The sequence below is a fragment of the Dioscorea cayenensis genome, chromosome 1, assembly GCF_009730915.1.
Source record: "Dioscorea cayenensis subsp. rotundata cultivar TDr96_F1 chromosome 1, TDr96_F1_v2_PseudoChromosome.rev07_lg8_w22 25.fasta, whole genome shotgun sequence".
NCBI classification, from domain to species: Eukaryota; Viridiplantae; Streptophyta; class Magnoliopsida; order Dioscoreales; family Dioscoreaceae; genus Dioscorea; species Dioscorea cayenensis.
In genome coordinates, this window is record NC_052471.1 from 27,301,499 (window position 1) to 27,324,382 (window position 22,884).

Below are 22,884 nucleotides of genomic sequence, written 5' to 3' on the forward strand. Positions count from 1 at the left end.
GTTGATCTTGCACTTGAATCAATAACCCTAGTTGGAGGAATGTCCGAGTGCCCCACTTTATATCGATTGCCTTCCCTCTCATTTTATCGTACCTCTCTTTCTTATTTTCTTTAGTCTCAATCACATTGATTTTATCCACACCATTATTGTTTCATCTTCACTTAGTTAAGTGGCAATCATGGTGTTTCTATTCACTATTCAGTGGATACGATAACCCACTCACCTGGGATTTATTACTTCGACAAACTCATGCACTTACGTGTAACAAATATGGTTTTTGGTGCCGTTGCCAGGGAATAGGATATTGGGAAGGCTAGAACTTTGTTGCTCTAACCATTTACTTATTTTTCATTTTATTTTTCTATTCCACACTTTCCTTTTCTTCCATCATTCTCATTAGTTTTTATTTTGTTTTCATTTATTTCACTCTATCTTCTTCCTCCATTCTATTTTGTTTTATTTTGTCTTATTTACTTTTTCTTGCATGGAACTTGAATGATGATTAATCTAGTTTTAGACTTATATTTTCAGGTTGAAGCTCTCACTAGAAAACTTGATCAAGTTGTCAATTTTCACCAACATCACAATCCATATCGCATCAACTATCATCCAAATCAAAGGAGCTACCCAAATCTCTCATAGGGTATTGATGGACAACAATGGGAATCACGTCAAGAAGAATTTTAAATGGATGAGAAGCTTGAAGAGGATGTACTTTGGTTGGAAAGAGTGTTACCGAGATTTATTGAAGTAACTGATGCCCGTTTCCAAAATATTGAGGCCACATTAAGTTGTCACGAGGTCTCCATCAAAAACATTGAGCATCAATTAGGAGAGATCTTGGACAAGCTTGCGAAGGAAAAAAGAAGAATTTGAACAACCAAGGCAAGTGTCTCCGGGATATGATGAGGCCATGAGCAACATTGAAGAAGGTGGGCAAATTGAGTATATTGATGCAGAAAATTAGAAGAAAGAAGATGAATACCATTTTGAGAATTTGGATTGCATGAATGAAGATTGTGCTTGTGGGCAAGAAAATTTTCAAGGGGATTTGCTAGTGTTATGTTCCTTCCAAGTTGAAAATACACAAGAAGAAGCAAACCCCAAGATAATGGAACAAGCATTTTTCTTTGGGATTGATCAACTCTTACAATGCAAGAAAGAGATTATGGGAAGGGAAGAAGATGTGGGTAGGAGATTGAAGCCATCCAATGACCCACTTGTGCCAAGCTTGGATAATTCCCAACTCAAATTGTTTCTTTGGAGGCCAAAAGTAAGATGGTTGGACTCTCCAACAAATACTTCACCGGCAAGTTGATTTTTGGTTTAAAGGAAGTAGTTATGCAATGTCTAGTCAGGAGGTACACACTCTTTTCAAGTGTCCATAAGGTAAGGAAGAGGTTCGTCAAGCTTAGTGACGTAAAACAAGAGATTCTTGGGAGGTAACTCAAGTTTTTAATTGTTTTTAGCTTAGATATTTATTTCTGCAGTAATAAAGTCATGAGTTTGTGCTTTGATGATTTTTGTTGCTGTTGAGTTTTCATGGAAAATATTTTGTTGTTTTAAAGTGGTTTTCATATATGTGGCATGGTTTGTGGTGCAATTCATGTTAATAGTTGAAGAATTAGTGTTAATTTGAAGTTTGGAGCCTTGCGTGGACTGTCTGCAAAAATTTTGCAACTCACGCGGTCATGTGGAATTTCCATGCGGCCGTGTAAAGTACCCATGCGGGGGTGTTGAATTTCCACACACCATGTGTCTTATATGAATATGAGGGGTCAATTTTCATTATTTTCATCACTATAACCCTTCATTTTCCACTTCTCCATCTTCCAGAATCCGAACTTTTGAGCACAAAAACTAAATTTCTTCAGCTCCTGTAAGATTTAAGAGTGTTTTGCAGGCATTTGCATTAAGTTTCCTTCACCTTTTTGCTCCGGTAAACTTCATCTTCTCCCATCTCCTCCACGCCCTTATTTTGCCAATCTATGAATTTTATTGGTTTATAAGTGCTGTTTTTCATGGAATATCTTGTGGAAACACTCTAAAATGAATGGATCAAAAATATTTGGTAGCGTTGGAGCACAATCATGGCTTCTTGGACATGGTTGGGCACCCACGCCCTAGGTGAGCTGGCCCGGGCGCTGCTGCACCCCCCAGCAGCGCGCTACCGCCCACGCCCGGGCGTGAGGGTGGCCAGCGCTGGGCTACACCCCCACGCAGCGCTCGGCCATCGCCCACGCGCGATGGGCTGGCCAGCCACGTGGCCTGGAGTCACACGCCCACACGGATGGCACACGCGACCGCCCAGATGGCCTGGCCGTGACCAGAACACGCCCAAGCAGCTGCGTGGCTTTTCCACACGCCCGCGAGGGCTGGAAAAGTGCCCAAAAAGTCCAGAAAAGAGTTTGGCTTGCCCTCCACGCCCTCATGGAGCCCTGTCCTCATCAAATTCATTCTTGATTGACTTCTTTTGAAGCTTTATTTGCAGGTATGACACCAAGGACCGAAAAACTTGTTCCGAAATTCTTTAATTTCATACGGTTAACCTTAGATGAGAACATTCTTTTGGCACACGGGCAACACAAGAAGTTGACGTCGATGCTTGAAGTGTCCCACTCATGAGTCTTTAGTTTTCTTACTTTTGTTTCCATTTTTAGTTTTCTTTATTTTATGTTTTAGGCTTTAGTTATCTTTGTGCTTCTTTCTATTTGTGCAAGTTTGTGCTTCATTTGTTTTACTAATAAGAACTCATACATCTTTTCTTCTTTATTGAGCTTCATTAAACCCCTTGTATACGTGCAGATGGCCTTGAGAGTGATGTTGATGGTGTTTTAGTCATAAACATGATCATGTGCGTTGTCACATGGTCGTGTGAGCTTCGTAACCTATACAACAAGCCCATGAGCAAAACTTCACCAGATAGTTAATGAGGAGTTCAGGGGAGTATTGTTTTAATTGCATTCCCACACACAGTTTTGCTTCCATTGATACTATCGTTATTGTGCTTGCATGCATACATTGAGGGCAATGTACATCTTAAGTGTAACGGAGGGTTCACCTTATACATGACTTTTACTTGTGTTTTCATGAGCATGCTCTTGTTGCCAATGAAGGTTCACCTTAGGGTTAAGAGTTTAATTCTTAGTTTTTGGAGGTTGGAAACATTAGATTTTATCATGCTCTAGCTTTCATCCAATTTCATTGAATATTTTGTCCGATTGCTTTTTGTCCACTTTTCTCACTCATTAGACCTATGAAGACTCTAGTTCATTGTGTTTGGGACTTTAGTGTGCTAGTTTTTATTTGAAAAAAAAAATCAGAGGAAAATAAAAAAAAATCAGAAAAATTTGAAAAAATAAATAAATAAAAAAGAATTGGAAATTGTTTGTGATTTGTACATAGGGGGTGGAAAGAGCTACCACCCATGATGTATGTAGCTAATCTCATAAGTCAGATACTTGTTATGCCCTAATGAGAGAAAGAGCTATTTCATGGGATGTGTGAAAGATACCATCCTTGGTAGAAAGACCTACCACCTCCAAAGTGTGAAAGACACTTGGGAGGCATCTTGGGAAAGGGCTACCTTAGAGGTTGTGTGAAACTACTACCTATTCTTTGTGTTTATAAATAAGTCACATGTTAATAAGAACTTAGTAGTGGACATAGTGTTGACATGAGTTGAGTTTTTCACTCACACACACACACACACGCATTCAGATTTTATCATTTTCATTTTTTTATTGGATTATTTGTTAAAGCATTGATTGTTTTGTCTAATGTTTGATTCTCTCCATGACTTTAGAATTTTATTCTTGTACCCTTTTAGTGAACCTAAGGCCAAGCACTTCTCTTTTCTTTCCATGAGTTTAATGATTAATTTTGCTTGAGGACAAGCAAAGGCTTAAGTGTGGGGCAGCTTGATAAGTGCTTGAGTAGACATATTTCTATATATGTTTTACATGCATTGAGCATCATTTTTACCATGGTTTATGTCTCATATTGTGTATTTGGTGTTCTTTTATGCATATATTTTGTGAATGCCTTGAAGAGTAAAAAGGAAGCAAAGATAGGCTATAAAGACACAATGTTGGGAGTTCTTGTTCAATTCAAGGACCAAGACATGAGAGGAGTTCATGAACGTGGAGATGTGTGCCAACTTCCAAGAAGATTCAAGTCAATTCACTAGTTGGAAGGGCGCAAAGGCAGCCACATCTTCATGTTCCTTCTCTTTGTGGAGATTGCAAGACCTCTCAAAGATACGTCGATGGAGAAAAGTCTTATAGTCTACCACAAGGACGTGTGCCCGGCCATGTGGCCTCAAGAGAAGAGTGTTTTGACCATAATTATAAAAGGTACTGTAGTAGAATTACTATTCACATGCCCTCGTTGAAATTCCACCCGACCACGTGGAAATTCTTGCAGCCTATGCAGGCCTGTTGAAAATCAACATGGGCGCGTGGGGGCACGTGACAGACGCGGTCTAAGGCCTATAAATAGCTATTTTGCCCTATTCTTTCTCATCTTTTGTGCGGCTCTTGAGGAGTGTGATGGCTAGGGTTTGGAGAGAAGGTCTTTGTGGCTTGGGAGGCTCTTTGTTACCAACTTTGATCAATTCCTTTTCCGTTATAGCATCAAGGAAGCCACCGGTGAACCTAGTATCGAAGAGGGTCCTTCAAGACATCCAAGCTCTCCATCAAGACCATCAGTTCATATATAAGGGGGTTTATTTATATGGTTTTAATGTACTTTCATTCATTGATGGTGTGTTTTGTATGTTGCTCCATGGAGAACTAAAACCCTAGAGGGTATTTTGGCTTGTGAACCCTAGGATTATCATCTTGTGTGGATTTGCTTTGTGTTTCTATTTAATCCGAGTTTGATTAGGTTTCATTCTTGATTGTTTAATGCTTGCTTGCCTTATTGATCTTGTGGTTATTTGGTTTGCATGATTTGTTGCCTTGGTGGAGAGAGATCTCCATTAGGGTTAGAACCTCAAGATTGAAGAGGGTTGAGAAAGTGAGTCATTAGATAGTGAAGTATCCCTTTCCCCTCCGATTGGTGTATTCTATCTCCATTCCCTAGACTCTATGCAACCATATTTTGCAGGAGGTGTGAGATTACTCTATTTCTCCAATGGGACCTTGTAGGGGGTTAGGATCCTTCACCGAGAATGAGGGTTGGATCAATCTTTAGGAATCAGTTACACCTTTCAGAATCCCTAGAGTGCTTTGCGGTCATATGTGGTGTGAGGTGTTGAGATTGAGTGATTTCTCCACCGGGAACTCGTAGGGGGCTAGTATCGGTGTTTAGGAGATAGATCCAATTATATTTGGATTTCTGTGACTTAACTTACTCCTCATAGAAACACTTTGCTTATCTGGTACCTAATACCTGAATCCTAGGGGATCATTGCCCGAATACCCCATTTTTACTGATTGAGATCTTCCTCTATTTTACACTTGCATATTCGTCTTCGGTATTCATTTCTTCGCACATTAGATCACCATACTATCCCATTATCATCAGGCTAGAGAGTAGAGGATAAGTTAGTACTAGTAGCCCTGTTCCATGTGGATTCAACTACCCGACTCACCGGGTAATTATTACTTTGACACCCGTGCACTTGCGGTTTACACGCATATTTGGACGTGTTAACTTGTAGGTCAAAACGCAAGGGGTGTGTCAAGTTTTTGTCACCGTTATCGCGGAATAGGCATTTTAGAAACACTTTGCACTTTCCTATTTTTTTGCTATCCATCATTCATTCTATTTCACATTTTCTTATTCTTCCATCCTTCTAATTTGTCTTTCTTTCTTTGGTTGCAGGTCCAGGTTATGATCAGAGGGAACCCTTCGATATTGGTTGGAGGAGATCCTGAACTTGAACGAACACTTCGTAGAAAGGGTAAAGAACTTGTGCAAGAGCAAAATCATTCAGCTAAGATAGAGGGTGAAGGATCTAAAATCATGGCTGAACAAAGAGGGCCAACGAAGAACTCTTTCAAATTTTTTTAGACCTACTATTTATGGGACACAAATCAAGCATTGTAAGGCCACTGGTAGCAACCCAGAATTTTAAGTTGAAGCCAGACTTTATTCAGATGGTTCAACAGTCTGCACAATTTAATGGGTTAGCTAATGAAAACCCGAACAATCATATTGAGAACTTCCTTGAAGTGTGTGACATGTTAAAGATCAATGGGGCTTTCTAATGATGTAGTTCGCTTGAGGGATTTCCCATTCTCTTTTGAAAGGAAGCTCCAAACAGTGGCTTTATTCAATGCTAAGAGATTCCATCACAACATGGAATGAAATGGTCGAAAGCTTTTCTTGCAAGGTACTTCCCTTCAAGAAAATTAGCAATGCTTTGTAATGAGATATCTTCATTTTTTCAGATGGAACTTGAAACTTTGTTTGAGACTTGGGAATAATTCAATGACCTTTAGTGAAAGTGCCCACAACATGGGTTCCCAGAGTGGATGATTATTAATACATTTTATAACGTGTTGAGCTCAAGCAACAAACAACTTCTAGATGCCACCGCTGGAGGTATAATGGCTAATAAGTTTCATGAAGAAGCCCAGCAATTAATTAAAGAAATGGGTTTGAATAGCTACCAATAGAGTGCAAGAGAAATGAAGAAAGTGGACGAACCCCATGAAATTGAGGCGGTTACATCCTTGGCCACCCAAGTAGAGGCATTACGGAAGAAATTGGATGCATTGACTTCACGAAGGGTAGCCGCAATCACAAGTTGTGCTAGTTGTGAGGGTTCACATATGCCATTTTGATTGTCCTATTTCGATTGCTACTCAACCCCAACTGAACAAGTAGACTTTATAGGCAATTCGGGAAGAGGACAAGGTAATCCTCATAGCAACACCTACAACAAAAGGGTGGAGAGGCCATCCCAACTTTTCTTGGAATAACCAAGGGCAACAAAAGGGCATTGCACCACCAGGTTTCCAACAACAACAACAATAAGCCCCGAACATGGAGAATCAAGTTTAAGACTTGGAGACCCAGATGACCGATCTAGAGAAAGCTTTAACTAAATTTGTTCAATCGTCGGATATAAGATTTCAGTCGGTTGAAGCAACACTTCACAACCACACCGCTTCATTACATAATCTAGAAAATCAAGTGGGGCAAATTGCGAAGTCTCTATCCGAAAGACCTCAAGGGAGTTTACCCAGCAACACCAAAACTAATCCGAGAGAACATGTGAAGGCAATCACTTTGAGAAGTGGTCGTGAGGTTGAGGGTAGGCTTCCAAGTGAGAAGACCAATGTTCAAGCACCTGAGGTCATGGAAGTTGAGGAGAGAACTAACAAGGAGAAGAAAGTGGCACCCCCACCTTACAAGCCAAGAATCCCTTACCCTTCAAGATTGAAGAACGACCAAAATGATGAACAGTACAAGAAGTTCTTAGGTCTATTCAAGAAATTGCACATTAACATTCCCTTTGTGGAGGCGTTGTCTCAAATGCCTCAGTATGCAAAATTTTTGAAGGATCTTTTGACCAACAAGAGGAAGTTGGAGGAGAGTGCATTGGTGATGAACAGTACAAGAAGTTCTTAGGTCTATTCAAGCAATTGCACTTCCAAGGCACTTATTGACATGGACGGTGGGGAGTGGACACTGAGGGTTAGTGATGACAAGTTGACATAATGCCTCACTGAAGCCATATGACATTTTCTTGACTTTGATAATGATCTTTACTTTCTTGACACTACCGATGAACTAATAGATGAATATGTGCAGGAAATGATGAATACAGACCCATATGAAGTGGTGCTAGACCGAGAAGTGAAAAATAAAGAAGTCTTGATGCTTGAATTAAAGGAAAATGTACGTCAAGATTAGTGACGTTAAACAAGTGCTTCTTGGGAAGCAACCCAAGTCTTTACTGTATTCTATTTTTTAGTTTAACACTTGTATGAATAAGGCTTTCAATGTTGGTATCTTGATTTTTACATGTAAATTGCTGTGTTTTTCTTGTGGAACATTGATATTATTGTGTGCTTAATTGTGTGTGGTGAAGTTTCTTAATCGTTTGAGCATGTTCTTCATGATTCTCTGGTTAATTTTGCATTGCAGAGGTAAGCTTTGAGTATGTATAAATGTTCAAAAATTTTTAGCCTAGGATATTGTTCCAAAATTTTGCATTGTAGATCATGTTCTTCACGATAAATGGGGTACCCGGATATTGTTCCGCCTAGGACAATCATTTCAAGTGCAAGAAACCTGTATTATGCTTCCTAATTAATGCAATAGTGAGTCATCGAAATCCTTAATTGCATAGTCCCAAATCTAAGGTCAACCATGCCTAACTCTACACATGTCCCGGAGGAGAAATCAAACAATCTCAATACCTCGCACTCGTATAGGATTGCAATGAGCTCTTGGGATTCCAAATGATAAACCCTATTCCTATCTATAGACCTAACCCTTTGGTCCAGGTGAAAGATCCCTAGCCACAATTAAGCCCTAGATGCTAAAATCACTTCAACGCTTCACTCCGTTGCACTCGCAACTAAGCTCTAGAGGAAGGTCATCTCTTAGCCCATTCACTCAACTATGGCCGCAAAGAACTCTTGGAACGTGGAGGTAGAATAGATCACACCGGAGGGGAAAGTTGACGCTCCACTACCTCTCGACTCACCCTCTCAACCCTCTTCATTCTAGCTTTATCTAACTATCATGGCGTGTCACACACTCACATGAGTTACCAAGAAGAACTTTCAACACTAGTGTCACTCTAGGGGAGTATTAATACAATCAAGCATTGAAGATTGGAACTCACAATAAACATCAATTAATTGAAAGGATAATAAAGAGATTCAATGAAACGAATACATCCTAGGGTTCACAAATACCCAAGTACCCATTAGGGATTTAGCTCTCCATGGAGCAAAATACAATAGATAATGAAATCAAAAGTAAAGAGATGCAATCCATGAATGAAAACCCCCTTGTGTTAGTGTCGAAGGTCTTGTGGATCGGCCGCATCTTCTTCAAAGGTCCCCTCGTCAAAACTAGGGCACACCTCGCCGAATCGATGCCGATGAAAGCTCCCCCTATAGCTCTCTTCCAAAGGAAACGCGGTGTCGAAGGTCGTCAAACCTCTCTAAAGCCTTGCCAAAGCCTCTCCAAACCCTAGCTGCCGGCACCTCCAAAGATGGGGAAAGGTGGAAGAAAAGATAAAGGAAAAGATGGAGAAATCGGGGATGAATCACGGCTTTTAAAGGGCTGGAATCGGGCATCCACAAGGGCATGTGGAAATTGGAATTTCCACACGCCAGTGTGAATTCTCTTGAATTCTGATTTTCGGCCGGTTGTGACAGTATTCCACCAAAAACACTCCCGAATCCACTTTTCATCGAGGTAACATAAACGGGCACATGTTTATGCCATAGATTGTGTCCCTTTTTCAATAAATGGGTTCATTGGTAAAGATCTTGCTATCAATGCACAAGTCGGGATACGCAAATGTGACTGCCCTTGTGCCCCTCCAAATCATTGTAATTGCTTGAATACATGGAGGTTGGCACACATTCACGTATCTTTGAGCACAACTTGTATCTTCGCGGTTGTTCCTTCCAATATTTCATCAAATAGTGCATTCACAATCTACTTTTGGCTTCTTTTCTTAAAACATAGCTTCACAACCCTACATGCGCAAAAGAACACAAATACACATGTATTAGCGCTTAAACCTGATAAAAGTAATGCTCATTATAAGGAAATAACACTTTACATTCTTAACACACAAGCATTTATTAGTTATCCTGAGGGCATACCAGGGTATGTGAATGCCCCTGTGAAGCTCCCTTATGGAGTCACACGAGTGTGGGTAATTTCCATACACTTGTATGGATGTATAGAACGCCAAAGACAGTGAGTTTTATTTTTAAATCTTGTTCGCTTTTACATTTTTACACTTCTCAACACCGAAAAAACACTCTATCGTACTCTCTCGACTTCATACAGTCATTTTAGAAGGATTTTACTCGAGTTTTCCGGTCGATTTCAAGTTTTCTATCTTTGTCTTATCGGTAAACCGTTATTCTCTCTATTCTTCACCATACTTGATTTTATTCAATTGAATCTTGTGAATGTGCTTCTTTTGGATGTCTAAATGATAGATTCATGCTGTAGAAGCATTTTAGAACGAATTTATGATGAATTTTTGTGTTTTAGCACGAGGTCCGTGCAACTTTCACGCCCACGGATCCATATGGGACGTGTGGATTCCTGCAGTATTATTTTGTGAGTTTATTTGATCGATTTTCTTTTCAATACTTGCAGATATGGCACCCTAGGACTAAGAAAGTTTTCGAGAAGTGCCCACGTGAGACATCACCTGAGCAGCAGAATATAGAGTTCGCCCCGAGCACTAAGCTCGTTTGAGCGGTTATCAAAGCTCAAATTTGGGCAGACGCGAGTCCAGGACAAGAGTTCACTAAGGGAGGTACCGTTAGCCGACAACATGGCTGACGAGGTGGAGGAGTTGCTTTCTTTTGGAAGCTAGAGGATGTTATTATCGATCCGAGAGCTAGCTATTCGGCTACTCACTTTGGAGGCACTCACTTCATTCGAGTTTGACTGATCGTATTTCCGATTTGACAGCACTGACGCTATACAGTTCAGAGTGTTTGGACATCACTATAGTATGAGTGTCACTCAGTTTTCGGTCAGACACACACTCTATGATCAAGCATTCATTGACACAGACGATTATTAGCAGCTGCCTACAGACTACCCAGTCAGCTTGATGCCGTACCACGCATACAGAGCGCTATGTCAACAGGGATAGTATGAGCCCAGGGTATCTAAGGCCACATGTCTTTTATGACCTATGTACCGCTATGTTCATGTCATCTTGAGTAGGTCAGTACATGGCCGTGGTGATAGTACCAGTGTCTTGAGCCGACAGGAGATGTTTTACATCTATTCGATGGTTCAGAGCACGCCACTCCATCTTGGGCATATTGTAGCTGAGTACCTGAGGCATTAGGGTCAGTACACCAGGATTGGAGTAATTTTCTCAGGCTCGTACATTACCAGACTCAACATTGGGATGGGTCTACTAGACTCCATCAAGGTGGCCGAGTAGAGGATCATACCCTCACCCCTCGGGTTGGAGACCATGCGACTGATGGGTATGATCCAGAGATATAGATATGGGGGGTATGTGTTAAACATGTCCCCACTAGAGTTAGTCGAGGACCGAGAGAGATACAGTAGGGGGGTCCCAGCCAATATTTGAGCCATAGACTGAGCAGGCACAGGCAGAAGTACCCCCTACAGCCAAGGCCTCAACCAGTTCGGATATTCTTTCTAACTCGAGCCCATGATCGATTTGAGAGGCTTGAGAGTACTGTAGGAGTACTCCAAAGTGATTTAGCTGATGTTTGTAGTTACTTGAGAGAGACATGGCCTCACCATTCATTATGCGACCGAGGACTCCTCAGGCATCCACAGCACCACCATCACTAGTTCAGGCACCAATTGATCCACCAGTATCAGCATCATCACCACCAAGAGCAGCAGAGGTGACCGAGCATGACAGCACGTTTGATGCATCTTTTCCTTTCTTTGTTTTTATATATTTTTTTCATTTCCGTATTTTATTTTGGACTTGTATCACTCAGAAAGGATCTTCCTTCTGAGTTTATCTTTTATTTTGGTTTCAAGTTGTATTTCATTATCTTATTTTTATATACTCAAGTTGTTTTTATTTTTGTTGAGCTTCACTGAACCCCCTTGTGTATACGTACAGATGGTCTTGTGCGTATGGAATTTGAGGAACAAGTCATGGACATGGTCTTATAACCGTGTGTGCTCCATAACCCATTGAGACTTAAACTCTCAATGATTATAGCTTCATCAAATGTACCATTTGGAGTTCAGAGGAGTATTATTTCAATTGCCCACACCACATATGCTTTTGATTGACTTAAATCCTATAGTGCTTGCTTGCGTACATTGATTGACTTACAAATGATTATTATATAAGGTTTGACTGAAATATATGCTCATGTAGCCAGTGGCGGTTCACCTTAGTTGCAATGATTGTATTCTTGAGTTTAAGGGAATTGTTAACATTGAATGTTCTCATGCTCTAGTGTTTACTTGAATTTCTAGGAATTTGACCCCGAATAACAATTGTTGCACTACTTGCTCATTATATCCTTTTGGAAACTCAAGTCCGATGTTTAAGGGGCTAGTTAGTGTTGTTTTCTTGTGTTAATTTTGCAAAAAAATAAAAAATAAAAATTCTTATTTTAGTTGTGCATTTGGGGTGGAAAGAGCTACCATATATGTAGTATGAAGCTACTCTCATAAGTCAGATACTAGTTATGCCCTAATGAGAAAGTGCTATCTCATGGGATGAGTGATAGCTGCCACCTCAATTGAAGCTACTACCATGTCTTTATTTCATCATTGATTGTATCTTGCTCCATGGAAAGCTAAACCCCCTAGTGGGTACTTGGAATTGTAAACCCTAGGATGTTATTATGTCATTGACCTTTTATTATGTTTTCCTTAATTGATGTCTTTAATTGAGTTCCAATCTTGAATGGTTGTTGAATGATTTCTTCCTTAGAGTGACAATAGGGTTAAGATTCTACATTGGTAATCCTTGTAAGTGAGTGACACACCATGAGAGTTAGACAAAGCAAGATTAGAGAGGGTCGAGAGGGTGAGTCGAGAGGTAGTGGAGTGTTTCCTTTCTCCTCTGGTGTGATTTATCCTACCGCCATTTCCTCGAGTTATTTGTGGTCATAATAGAGTGAAGTGATAAGAGAAGAACTCCGCTAGGGCTTAGTTGCACTAGCAACACAGTGAAGAGTTAAAGTAATCCTTAGTATCTGGGGCTTAGTCGTGACTGGGGATCTTCCACCTGGACCAAAGGGTTAGATCTACATATAGGAATAGGGTTTATCACCTAGAATCCCTAGAACTTCTTGTAACTTTACACAGTGTGAGGTATTAAGACTGAACGATTTCTCCCATAGGACATAGTGTAGAATTAGTCACGGTTTGACCTTAGATCTGGGACTGTGTATTTTAAGATTTCCATGACTGATTAAGCATCAGTTAGGAGATATAATAGTTGGTCTTGCACTTAAATTAATAACTCTAGGGGAAGCAATGTCCGAGTGCCCCACTTTCTTTAGATTGCCTTGCTTCTCATTTTATCATGCCTCTCTTTCTTATTTTCTTTAGTCTCGTTCACATTGATTTTATCCTCACCATTATTGTTTCATCTTCACTTAGTTAAGTAGTAATCGTTGTATTTCTATTTACTATTCCCTGTGGATACGATAACCCACTCACCTGGAATTTATTACTTCGACAAATCCGTGCACATGCGGGTCACATATAAGGGTTGTGCGAACTATGCACTCACCAGCGTATTATTACTTCGACAAACCCGTGCACTTGCAGTTCACAAGCAAATGGGCATTATCACTAACTCATTTACTTCCGAGAGAACAAATTCTTTCTTGTTCATCACTGACGATGAGTGCATTTCATATTATATTTATTTACCGTTAATTCTTTCTTTTACTTATCCTTTGGCATATTTTTGTGTTTATTCAGTGCTATTTTGGGTGTAGTTGTTCCTTGCACAGGATTTAGGGGTTCAAAGCAATTTGGAGTGAAATTAAGGATGAAATGAGTGAAGAATGAAGATTTTTGCTAAACGCTCAATCTGAACACGGACAGAGCATAATCATGCTCTGTCCACTGATTATCTCAGCCTGTGAGACAACAAAGTGAAAATTCAAGCAGGGGTGTGCTCTCAGGCAAAGAAGGATCTCAACACGATCGTGTTCGTACCCATAATTATTCCATTCTAAAGTTAGTTCCTACCAACAGGGGAAGCACGCTTAGGATACACCTAGCACGGTCGTGGACTATCGAAGCACGGGCGATGTATGACTGTGCTCCTTCCCTTGATTCTTCTAAGCGAGCACTTAGTTGATTCACTCAGAAATCTCAACAACCGTGCTTTGACCTTGTCGAGCCCTAAATCAGCCTTTTAACTCCAACTCTGCAGGGTTTCAATCTCATCTTTGTTCACTAGGAGAACTTTGACATGAGCGAAGATTGATAAGTGCTTGTATACTAGTCATACGAAGTATTCTTTTCTTATATTGAGTATTATTTTTCTTAGATTTTATCACTTATACATACGTATGTGTGTTACTTTTGTGCATATAGGGTTATGGAGACAATAGTGGAAGAAAAGAGCCAAAAGTAGATCGTGGATGCACTTTGTTGATGGAATCTTAGAGTGAACAATCACGGAGACACAAGTTATGCTCAAAGACATGTGATTGTGTGCCAACCTCCATCACGCTCAAGCAAATACATGTTTCGGAGGGGCACAATGGCAGTCACATTCGCGTGTTCTGACTTGTGGAATACTAGTAAGATCTTCGTCAAATATGATTTAATTGAAAACACAACGCAATCTACCACATGGATTTGTGCCCATTCATGTGGCCACGATGAAGAGTGTGGATTTGGGAGCATTTTGGTGAAATATTGTAGCACTTTATTATAGAAAATCACTATTGTAGTTACTATTCATAGTGCCCTGAAAATTTCAATTCCTGGAGATTCACACAGGCTTGTGGAAATTCCACATGCCCGAGTTGATGCCCGATTCCAACCCTATTTAAGTCGCTATTTAAGGCGTTTTGAAGTATCCTTTTCTGATCTTTTCCTCAACCTTGGAGACGCTTGCGGCTATGGTTTAGAGAGGCTTTGGCAATGTTATTAGAGTGGTTCCACGGCTTTCAACACTGCGTTCCTTCAGAAGATAGTTATTGGAGGAGTTTTCATCGGCATCGATTCGGCGAGGTGTACCCTAGGCTTGACGAGGGAACCCTTAAAGAAGACGGAGCTACTCCGCAAGATCATCGACATGGAATATGAGGGGTTTTACTTATGGATTGCATGTTTTTATATTCGATTTCATTATTGATTTTACCTTGCTCCATGGAAAGCTAAACCCCTAGTGGGTGCTTGGACATGTAAACCCTAGGATATTTTTGTTTCATTGCCATTTTATTTTTGTTTCTTAATTAATGTTTTAATTGAGTTCCAATCTTAAATGCTTGTTGAATGTATTTTTCTTTAGAGTCACACTAAGGTTGATTGTCTACATTGGTAATCCTTGTGAGTGAGTGATACACCATGAGAGTTAGACAAAGAAGGATTGGAGAGGGTTGAGAGGGTCAGTCAAGAGGTAGAAGAACGTCCCTTTTCCCTTCCGGTGTGATTTATCATACCTTTCGTGTTCCAAGAGTTCTTTGAGGTCACAATAGAGTGAAAGTTCTAAGAGAGGAACTCCGCTGGGGCTTAGTTGGCAAGAAATAGAGTGAAAGCGTTGAAAGTAATCCTTAGTGCTGGGGCTTAGTTGTGACTAGGGGTGTTTCACATGGATTTAAGGGTTAGATCTATATTAGGGAATAGGGTTTATCACTTGGAGTCCCTAGAGCTTTAAGCAGACTTGCACAGTGTGAGGTGTTGAGATTGAGTGATTTCTCCGCCGGGACATAGTGTAGAGTTAGTCACAGTTGACCTTAGGTTGGGGACCGTGTATTGTAGGATATCCATTACTCATTAAATGTCATTTAGGAGACATAATGATTGGTATTGCACTTGAAATAATAGTCCTAGGGTGAGCAATGTCTTGGTTCCCCACATTCTATCGATTGTCTTTTCTTTCATTTTATTGCATTTCTCTTTCTTGTTTTCTTTATTTATTTTTGCATTGATATTATTCACAGAACATTTGAATCATAATCATCCTAGTTAAATAGCAATTATTATGTTCCTGATAACTATTCCCTATGGATACAACTACCCACTCACCAGGGTAATTATTATTTTGACAACCCATGTACTTGTGGTACACACTAACACACACCTTAGGTATGACACGCAAGTGCATGGGTTTGTCTAAAGTAATAAACCCTATTCATATGTATAGACCTAACCCTTTGGTCCAGGTGAAAGATCCCTAGCCACAATTAGGCCCTAGGTCATCCCTTAGCCCATTCACTCTACTATTGCTGCAAAGAACTCTTGGAATGTGGAGGTAGGATAGATCATACCGGAGGGGAAAGTTGACGCTCCGCTACCTCTCGACTCACCCTCTCAACCCTCTCCATTTCTAGCTGTATCTAACTCTCATGGCGTGTCACACACTCACATGAGTTACCAAGAAGAACTTTCAACACTAGTGTCACTCTAGGGGAGTATTCGTACAATCAAGCATACAAGATTGGAACTCACAATAAACATCAATTAATTGAAAGCATAATAAAGAGATTCAATGAAACAAATACATCCTAGGGTTCACTGATAAGTGCTTGTGCGATATGAATGCGAAGCGTTCTTTCCTTATGTTGAGCATTACTTTTCTCAGGCTTTTACACTAATATGTGAAACCTTGCTAATGTGGATTGTGAAACCAATTATGAAGGAAAGAAGACAATGTGGATCACAATGCACCGATTTTGGAGGAAATATTGCTAAAGTTCAAACGCGAAGATATAAGTAGGGTGCGAGATGCTAGAGTGTGTGCCAACCTCCCCGTATTTGATTTTGCCAAACCATTTGGAGGGCACAAGGGCAGTCCAAATAAGCACTCTGACTTATGCACATAGAACAAGATTTCCATCAACTTATCCGTCATTGAAGAAGCAAAGCGATCTACGGCATAAATGTTTGCCTGTTTAGGCTACCTCGATGAAAAGTGGATTCGGGAGTATTTTTGGCAGAGTGTTGTAGAAGTCACTGTAGCAGTTTCTGTTCACAGCCGGCCAAAAATGACAGTTTCAGGGAATCCGCACGGGCGTGTGGAAATTACCCACGCCTGTGCGGAAATTCCATAGGGGCACCCACACGGGCGTGTGGATTCCCGATTCTAGCCCTATTTAAAGTCGATTCAGCCCCGATTTCAGCATTCTTTTCTCCATATTTTCTCCAACTTGAGAGAGGGTTTCGGCTAGGGTTTTGAGAGGTATTGGCTAGGGTTTTGGACAGGTTCTATGGCTCCAACATCATCATTCCTTTGGAAGAAGGTTGGTAGGGGAGCTTCCATCGAGGCATATCCTATAACGAATAAGGGAATCCTTGGATGACGAGTAGAGGACTTTCCACAAGACCATCGACATGACTATAGAGGGGTTTCTCTATGGATTCATTGCTTTTACATTGTATTTCTTTGATTGTACTTAGCTCCATCGAGAGCTAAACCCCTAGTGGGTACTTGGGTATTTGTGAACCCTAGGATGTATTTTTTTCATTGAATCTCTTTATTATGCTTTCAATTAATTGATGTTTGTTGTTAGTTTGAACCTTGAATACTTGATTGTATGAACATTTGCCCTAGAGTGACACTAGGGTTGAGAATTTTTTTTGGTATCCTTGTGAGTGAGTGACACACCACGAGTGTTAGACAAAGCTAGGTTGGAGAGGGTTAAGAGGGTGAGTCGAGAGGTACAGGAGCGTCCCCTTTCCCCTCCGACGTGATAGATTCTACCTCCGTTCCTTGAGTTCTTTGTGGCCATAATAGAGTGAATGGTCTAAGGGATAACACTCCGCTGGGGCTTAGTTGCGCGTGCAATTGAGTGAAGCGTTGAGGTGATCTTAGTATCTAGGGCTTAATCGTGGTTAGGGACCTTCCACCTGGACCAAAGTGTTAGGTCTATAATTAGGAAGAGATTTATCACTTAGAATCCCTAGAGCTCATTGCAACTCTATTCGAGTGCGAGGTTAAGAGGTTATTAAATCTCTCCTCCGGGACATGTATAGAGTTAGTCATAGTTGACCTTAGATTTGGGACTATGTATTTAAGGATTTCCATGACTCACCATTGCATTGATTAGGAAGCATAATAAACGGTTCATGCATTGATTACGAAGCATTATCCGAGTATCCCATCTTTATCGATTGCCTTACCTCCTTCTTTACTCGTGTTCTCTTACTTGTTGTTTTTAGTTTTGAGAATTGAATCATTGTCACACTTATCACTACTGATCTTTCACATAGCTAAGAAGCGGATTCGATACCCGCTCATCCGAGATTATTACTTCGACAAACCCGTGCACTTGTGGGATATACACAAGGGGTCTTGTCATTCACAAATACCCAAATACCCACTAGGGGTTTAGCTCTCCATGGAGCTAGATACAATCAATGAAATCGAATGTAAAAACAAACCATCCATAGAAAACCCCCTCATTAGTTGTGGTGATGGTCTTATAGAGAGTCCTCTACTTATCACAAGGTTCCCTTTGTCCGGCTTAGGATACACCTCGTCGGATTGGTGTCGACGAAAGCTCTCCCACTAACCTTCTTCCAAATGGGTGCAATGTTAGAGCAGTAGAACCTCTCGAAAGCCCTAGCCAATACCTCTCAAAACTCTAGCCGCAGCCCTCTCTCAAGTTGGGGAAAAGATAGAAGAAAGTATACTGAAATTGGGGCTGAAATCGGCTTTTAAAAGGCTGGAATCGGGAATCCACACGCCCATGTGAGCGCCCCTGTGGATTTTTCACATGGGCATGTGGAATTTCCACACGCCCCTGTGGATTCTCTTTTTTTCTATTTTCCCGGCCGGCTATGAATAATGTTGGTATAGTATTCTTGCTACAATTTTTGCTACAATATCCTACTACAATACCGGCCTGAAATACTCCCGAATCCTTGCTTTGAACGAGGTAACGCAAACGGGCAAATGTTTATGTCATGGATCGCTTTGCTTCTTCAATAACGGACATGTTGGTGGAGATCTTGTTCTATATGCACAAGTCAAAATACTTGAATGTGGCTGCCCTTGTGCTCCTCCAAATAGTTGTACTAGCTTGAATACGAGGAGGTTGGCACACATTTCCACATCTCGAACCCGACCTATGTCTTTGTGTTTGAACCTTAGCAAGATTTCCTCCAAATTGATGCATTTACTGACCCACATTGGCTTTTTTTCTTTCATATTTGGCCTCACAACCCTACCTGTATGAAAGTAACATAAATACACACATATTAGCGTTAATACCTAAGAAACATAATGCTCAACACAAGGAAAGAACACTTCGTATTCTTATCGCACAAGCACTTATCATGTCGCTTCTTCAATAAATAGACTCATTGGTGAAGATCTTGCTATCATTGCACGGGTTGGAATATGCAAATGTGACTACCCTTGTGACCCTGCAAACCATGTAATTGCTTGAATACATGAAGGTTGGCACACATTCACGTATCTTTGAATCCAACTAGTGTCTTCGTGTTTGTTTCTTCCAAGATTTCATCAAATAGTGCATTCACGATCTACATTAGCTTCTTTCTTACATATTTGGCTCCATAACTCTACGTGCACCAAAGTAACACAAATACATGTGTATTAGCGCTAAAACCTGATAAAAATAATGCTTAACGCAAGGAAAGAATACTTCGCATTCTTAACACACAAGAACTTATCACACGCACAAGGGATGTGCCAAAGATCAAGTTTCACCACATCGGCTAAGGGGATCGAGGACGATTCGGAGGCACAAGGAAAGTGGGGTTAGCATACGGAGCTCAACTATGAAGAGTATCTTGATAAAGAGGGAGTCATGTATTCTTTCCTTATATCCTTAATTGTTTATTCCATGTTGTACCCATTGACAATGCCTCTTCTGTGTTACCCACAAGTGCACAGGTTTGTCAAAATAATAAATCCCAGGTGAGTGGGGTATCATATCCATAGCGAGTAGGGAATAAAAATACCAAGATTGCTACTTAACCAAGTGAAGATGAACAATGATTATGTTGTTGAATTGTCATGTAAACAGAAATAAAATAAACAAGAATGAGAGGCACAAATAAGTGAGAGGAAAGGCAATCGATAGAAATGGGGTACTCGGACAATGCTTACCCTAGAAGTAATATTTCGAGTGCAAGACTGACTATTATATCTCCTAATTAATGCTCAATGAATCGTGGACATCCTTGAATACACGGTCCAAAACCTAAGGTTAACTGTGACTAACTCTACACTATGCCCCGGTGGAGAAATCAAACGCTATCAACACCTCACACTATGTAAAATTACAAGATGCTCTAGGGATTCTAGGTGATAAACCCTATTCCTATGTGTAGATCTAACCCTTTGGTCCAGACTCAATCGTGGCCTAAATAGGGCTGGAATTGGGCATCCACACAGGCTTATGGATTTCTCACACGCCTCTGTGCAATTTCCAAATGGGAGTGTGAAATTTCCACACGGGCGTGTGGATTCTCCAGAATCCTGATTTTTGGCTGGCTATGAACAATAACTACTACAATATATTGCTACAGCAATTTATTATAAAACATGCTATATTACCCAGGCAAAACACTCCTGATTCCACACTTTCATCAAGGCAACATAAACGTGCACACGTCTATGTCGTAGATCATGCCGCTTCTTCAATAAAAAGTCTCATTGGTGAAGATCTCGCTATCAATGCACAAGTCAAGATACGCAAATGCGACTGCCTTCATGCCCCTCCAACTCATTGTAATTGCTTGAATACATAGATGTTGGCACACATTCATGTATCTTCGAATCTAACTTGTGTCTTCGTGTTTGTTCCTTCCAAGATTCCACAAACCTAAATGCACGAAAGTATCACAAATACACATATATTAGCGCTAAAACCTGATAAAAGTAATGCTCATCATAAGAAAAGAATAGTTCGCATTACTAATACACAAGCACTTGTCAAACTCCCACACACTTAAGCTTTTTCTTGTCCTCAAGCAAAAATAAAACATTGAAAATACTTGGCCTTAGGTTTCACCAAAATATGCAAGGAGAGCATTCTACAGGTAAGGGAAATTTCAACACTAAATACGAAAAATCAATGGCCTAGCTAAAAACTTGAATAAAAAAGGACAACAAACCCGAAATCATGCAAGTTTGTGTAAACTCACTCAATTCAACCGAAAGTATGGCCCTCAAAGTTCTAAATATGAGGGACTTATTTATCTACAAGACATAATAAACAAAAACGATGGTAGAAGCTTCACACGTCCTCTAAGGTAGCCCTTTCCGAGCTGCCTCTAAGGTGGCTTTCACAGTTTTGAGGTGGTAGCTTTTTCTACCGGGGTGGTAACTTTCACTCATCCCATAAGATAGCTCTTTCTCTCATTAGGGCATAACTAGTATCCGACTTATGAGAGTAGCTTCATACTTCTTAGGTGGTAGCTCTTTCCACCCAAAATGCGCAACTAAACAATATATATATATATATATTTCAATTAGGGAAAACACAAGAAATAAAACTACTTAGTCCCTTAAACACCGAACTTGAGTTTCCAAAAGAGTTTCATGAGCGAGTGGTGCAACAAGTGTCAATCGGGCGAAAATTCCTATAAATTCAAAAAAGAAACTAGAACATGAGAATATTTAATGTTAAAAATTATCCTAACTCAAGAATACAATCATTGCAACTAAGGTGAACTGTCATTGGCTATGTGAGCATGTATGTCAATCAAAACTTATGTGAAGTATATGTGCAAAGTGAACTCCCCCCCTGCCCCACCACACTTAAGATGTACATTGCCCTCAATGTACACATGCAAGCAGAATAGAGAATATAGCAATCAAGAAAATATGTGGGAGTAGTAATTGAAACAATACTCCCCTAACTCCTAGTGTTGCATTTGATGGAGCTAAATTGTGGGAGTGAAGTTCCAATGGGTTATGAAGCACACACGGCCAAGTGTAAAACACCTTGACCGTATCCATGACTAGTTCTCAATTCCCATACTGACAAGACCATCTTCATGCATACACAAGGGTATTCAGTGAAGCTCAATAAGCAAAAACCAAATAAACTGAAGTATATAAAAGATAGAGCAATGTAATACAACTCGAGACAAAATAAAAGATAAACTCAGAAGGAGAATCCTTTCTTAGTGTACAACTCCAAAAGATAATGCCAAAGTTAAATACAAGAAAATAAAAGAAATAAAAGAAAAGACGCCTCAAGCGTCGGTGCGATCCGCGGTCGGCTTTGTTGTTACTGTTGGTGCTAAATCGAACGGTGCTGGTGGAGATGGAAATAATTATGCTGGCGAGGCCTGACTGGTACTCCGTCTCCTGATGAAGGGTGAGGATGCATCTCGCTCTAATAACTGTAGTATGGTGTCAAGATGTTCCATCACCCCTGCGTACTGTGCATGCTATGTAGCTCGAACCTCTGTGATCTCAGTCCAAAGCAAACCCACCTCATTCTCGAGCTTCTCAAGACAATTATAGGCTATGGAAAGGAGAAAATATACGCACTTGGGGTGACTCCTCTTCTGCGTGTGGTGCCCCGGTCTCCATCTTTGCAAATTGAGACTCGGGGGCCTGCTGTGAACCCTCTGCTGTGTCTCCTCTGCCCTCAGCATTCTCTGGGGTATGTGTAGCAAGAATGCATGCTCCAAGCCCATACCTACGCACTAACCCCATTATCCTTATCATATCTAGCCCGAGAGGGGAAGGGACAACCGTCTTTTTTGGCACCTCGAATAGCATCCAATAGGTCCATCCCCAGGATAAGTCTAGTGATGTAAGGACTAGTAAATAATACTCCCACTTGCACATACTGTCCCTGGTGCCTCAGAAACTTTGCTACCACATGCCTTAAGTGAATCGGCTCGTTCTGTAGCATGGAATATAAATAGAATAACTCCTGCCAACACAAAACACCTGCGTTGTCACCTCGACCATTCACATATCTGCTGAGGACTGAGTGCAAGTATCTATAGTTCGGGGGGGACAACCATGAAGCCCTTGAAACTCCCGACTAATGCTGCCCCTGTCTACATAAAGCT

The 22,884-nt window shown here is 40.6% G+C and overlaps 1 non-coding gene across 1 annotated transcript; it reads right to left on the bottom strand.

Moving 5' to 3' along the window:
- Positions 1-6,365: 6,365 nt before the first annotated feature.
- LOC120267785 lies at positions 6,366-6,472 on the bottom strand. The gene has a single exon (XR_005538571.1). It is a non-coding gene; the product is annotated as a small nucleolar RNA R71 (small nucleolar RNA).
- Positions 6,473-22,884: the final 16,412 nt, after the last annotated feature.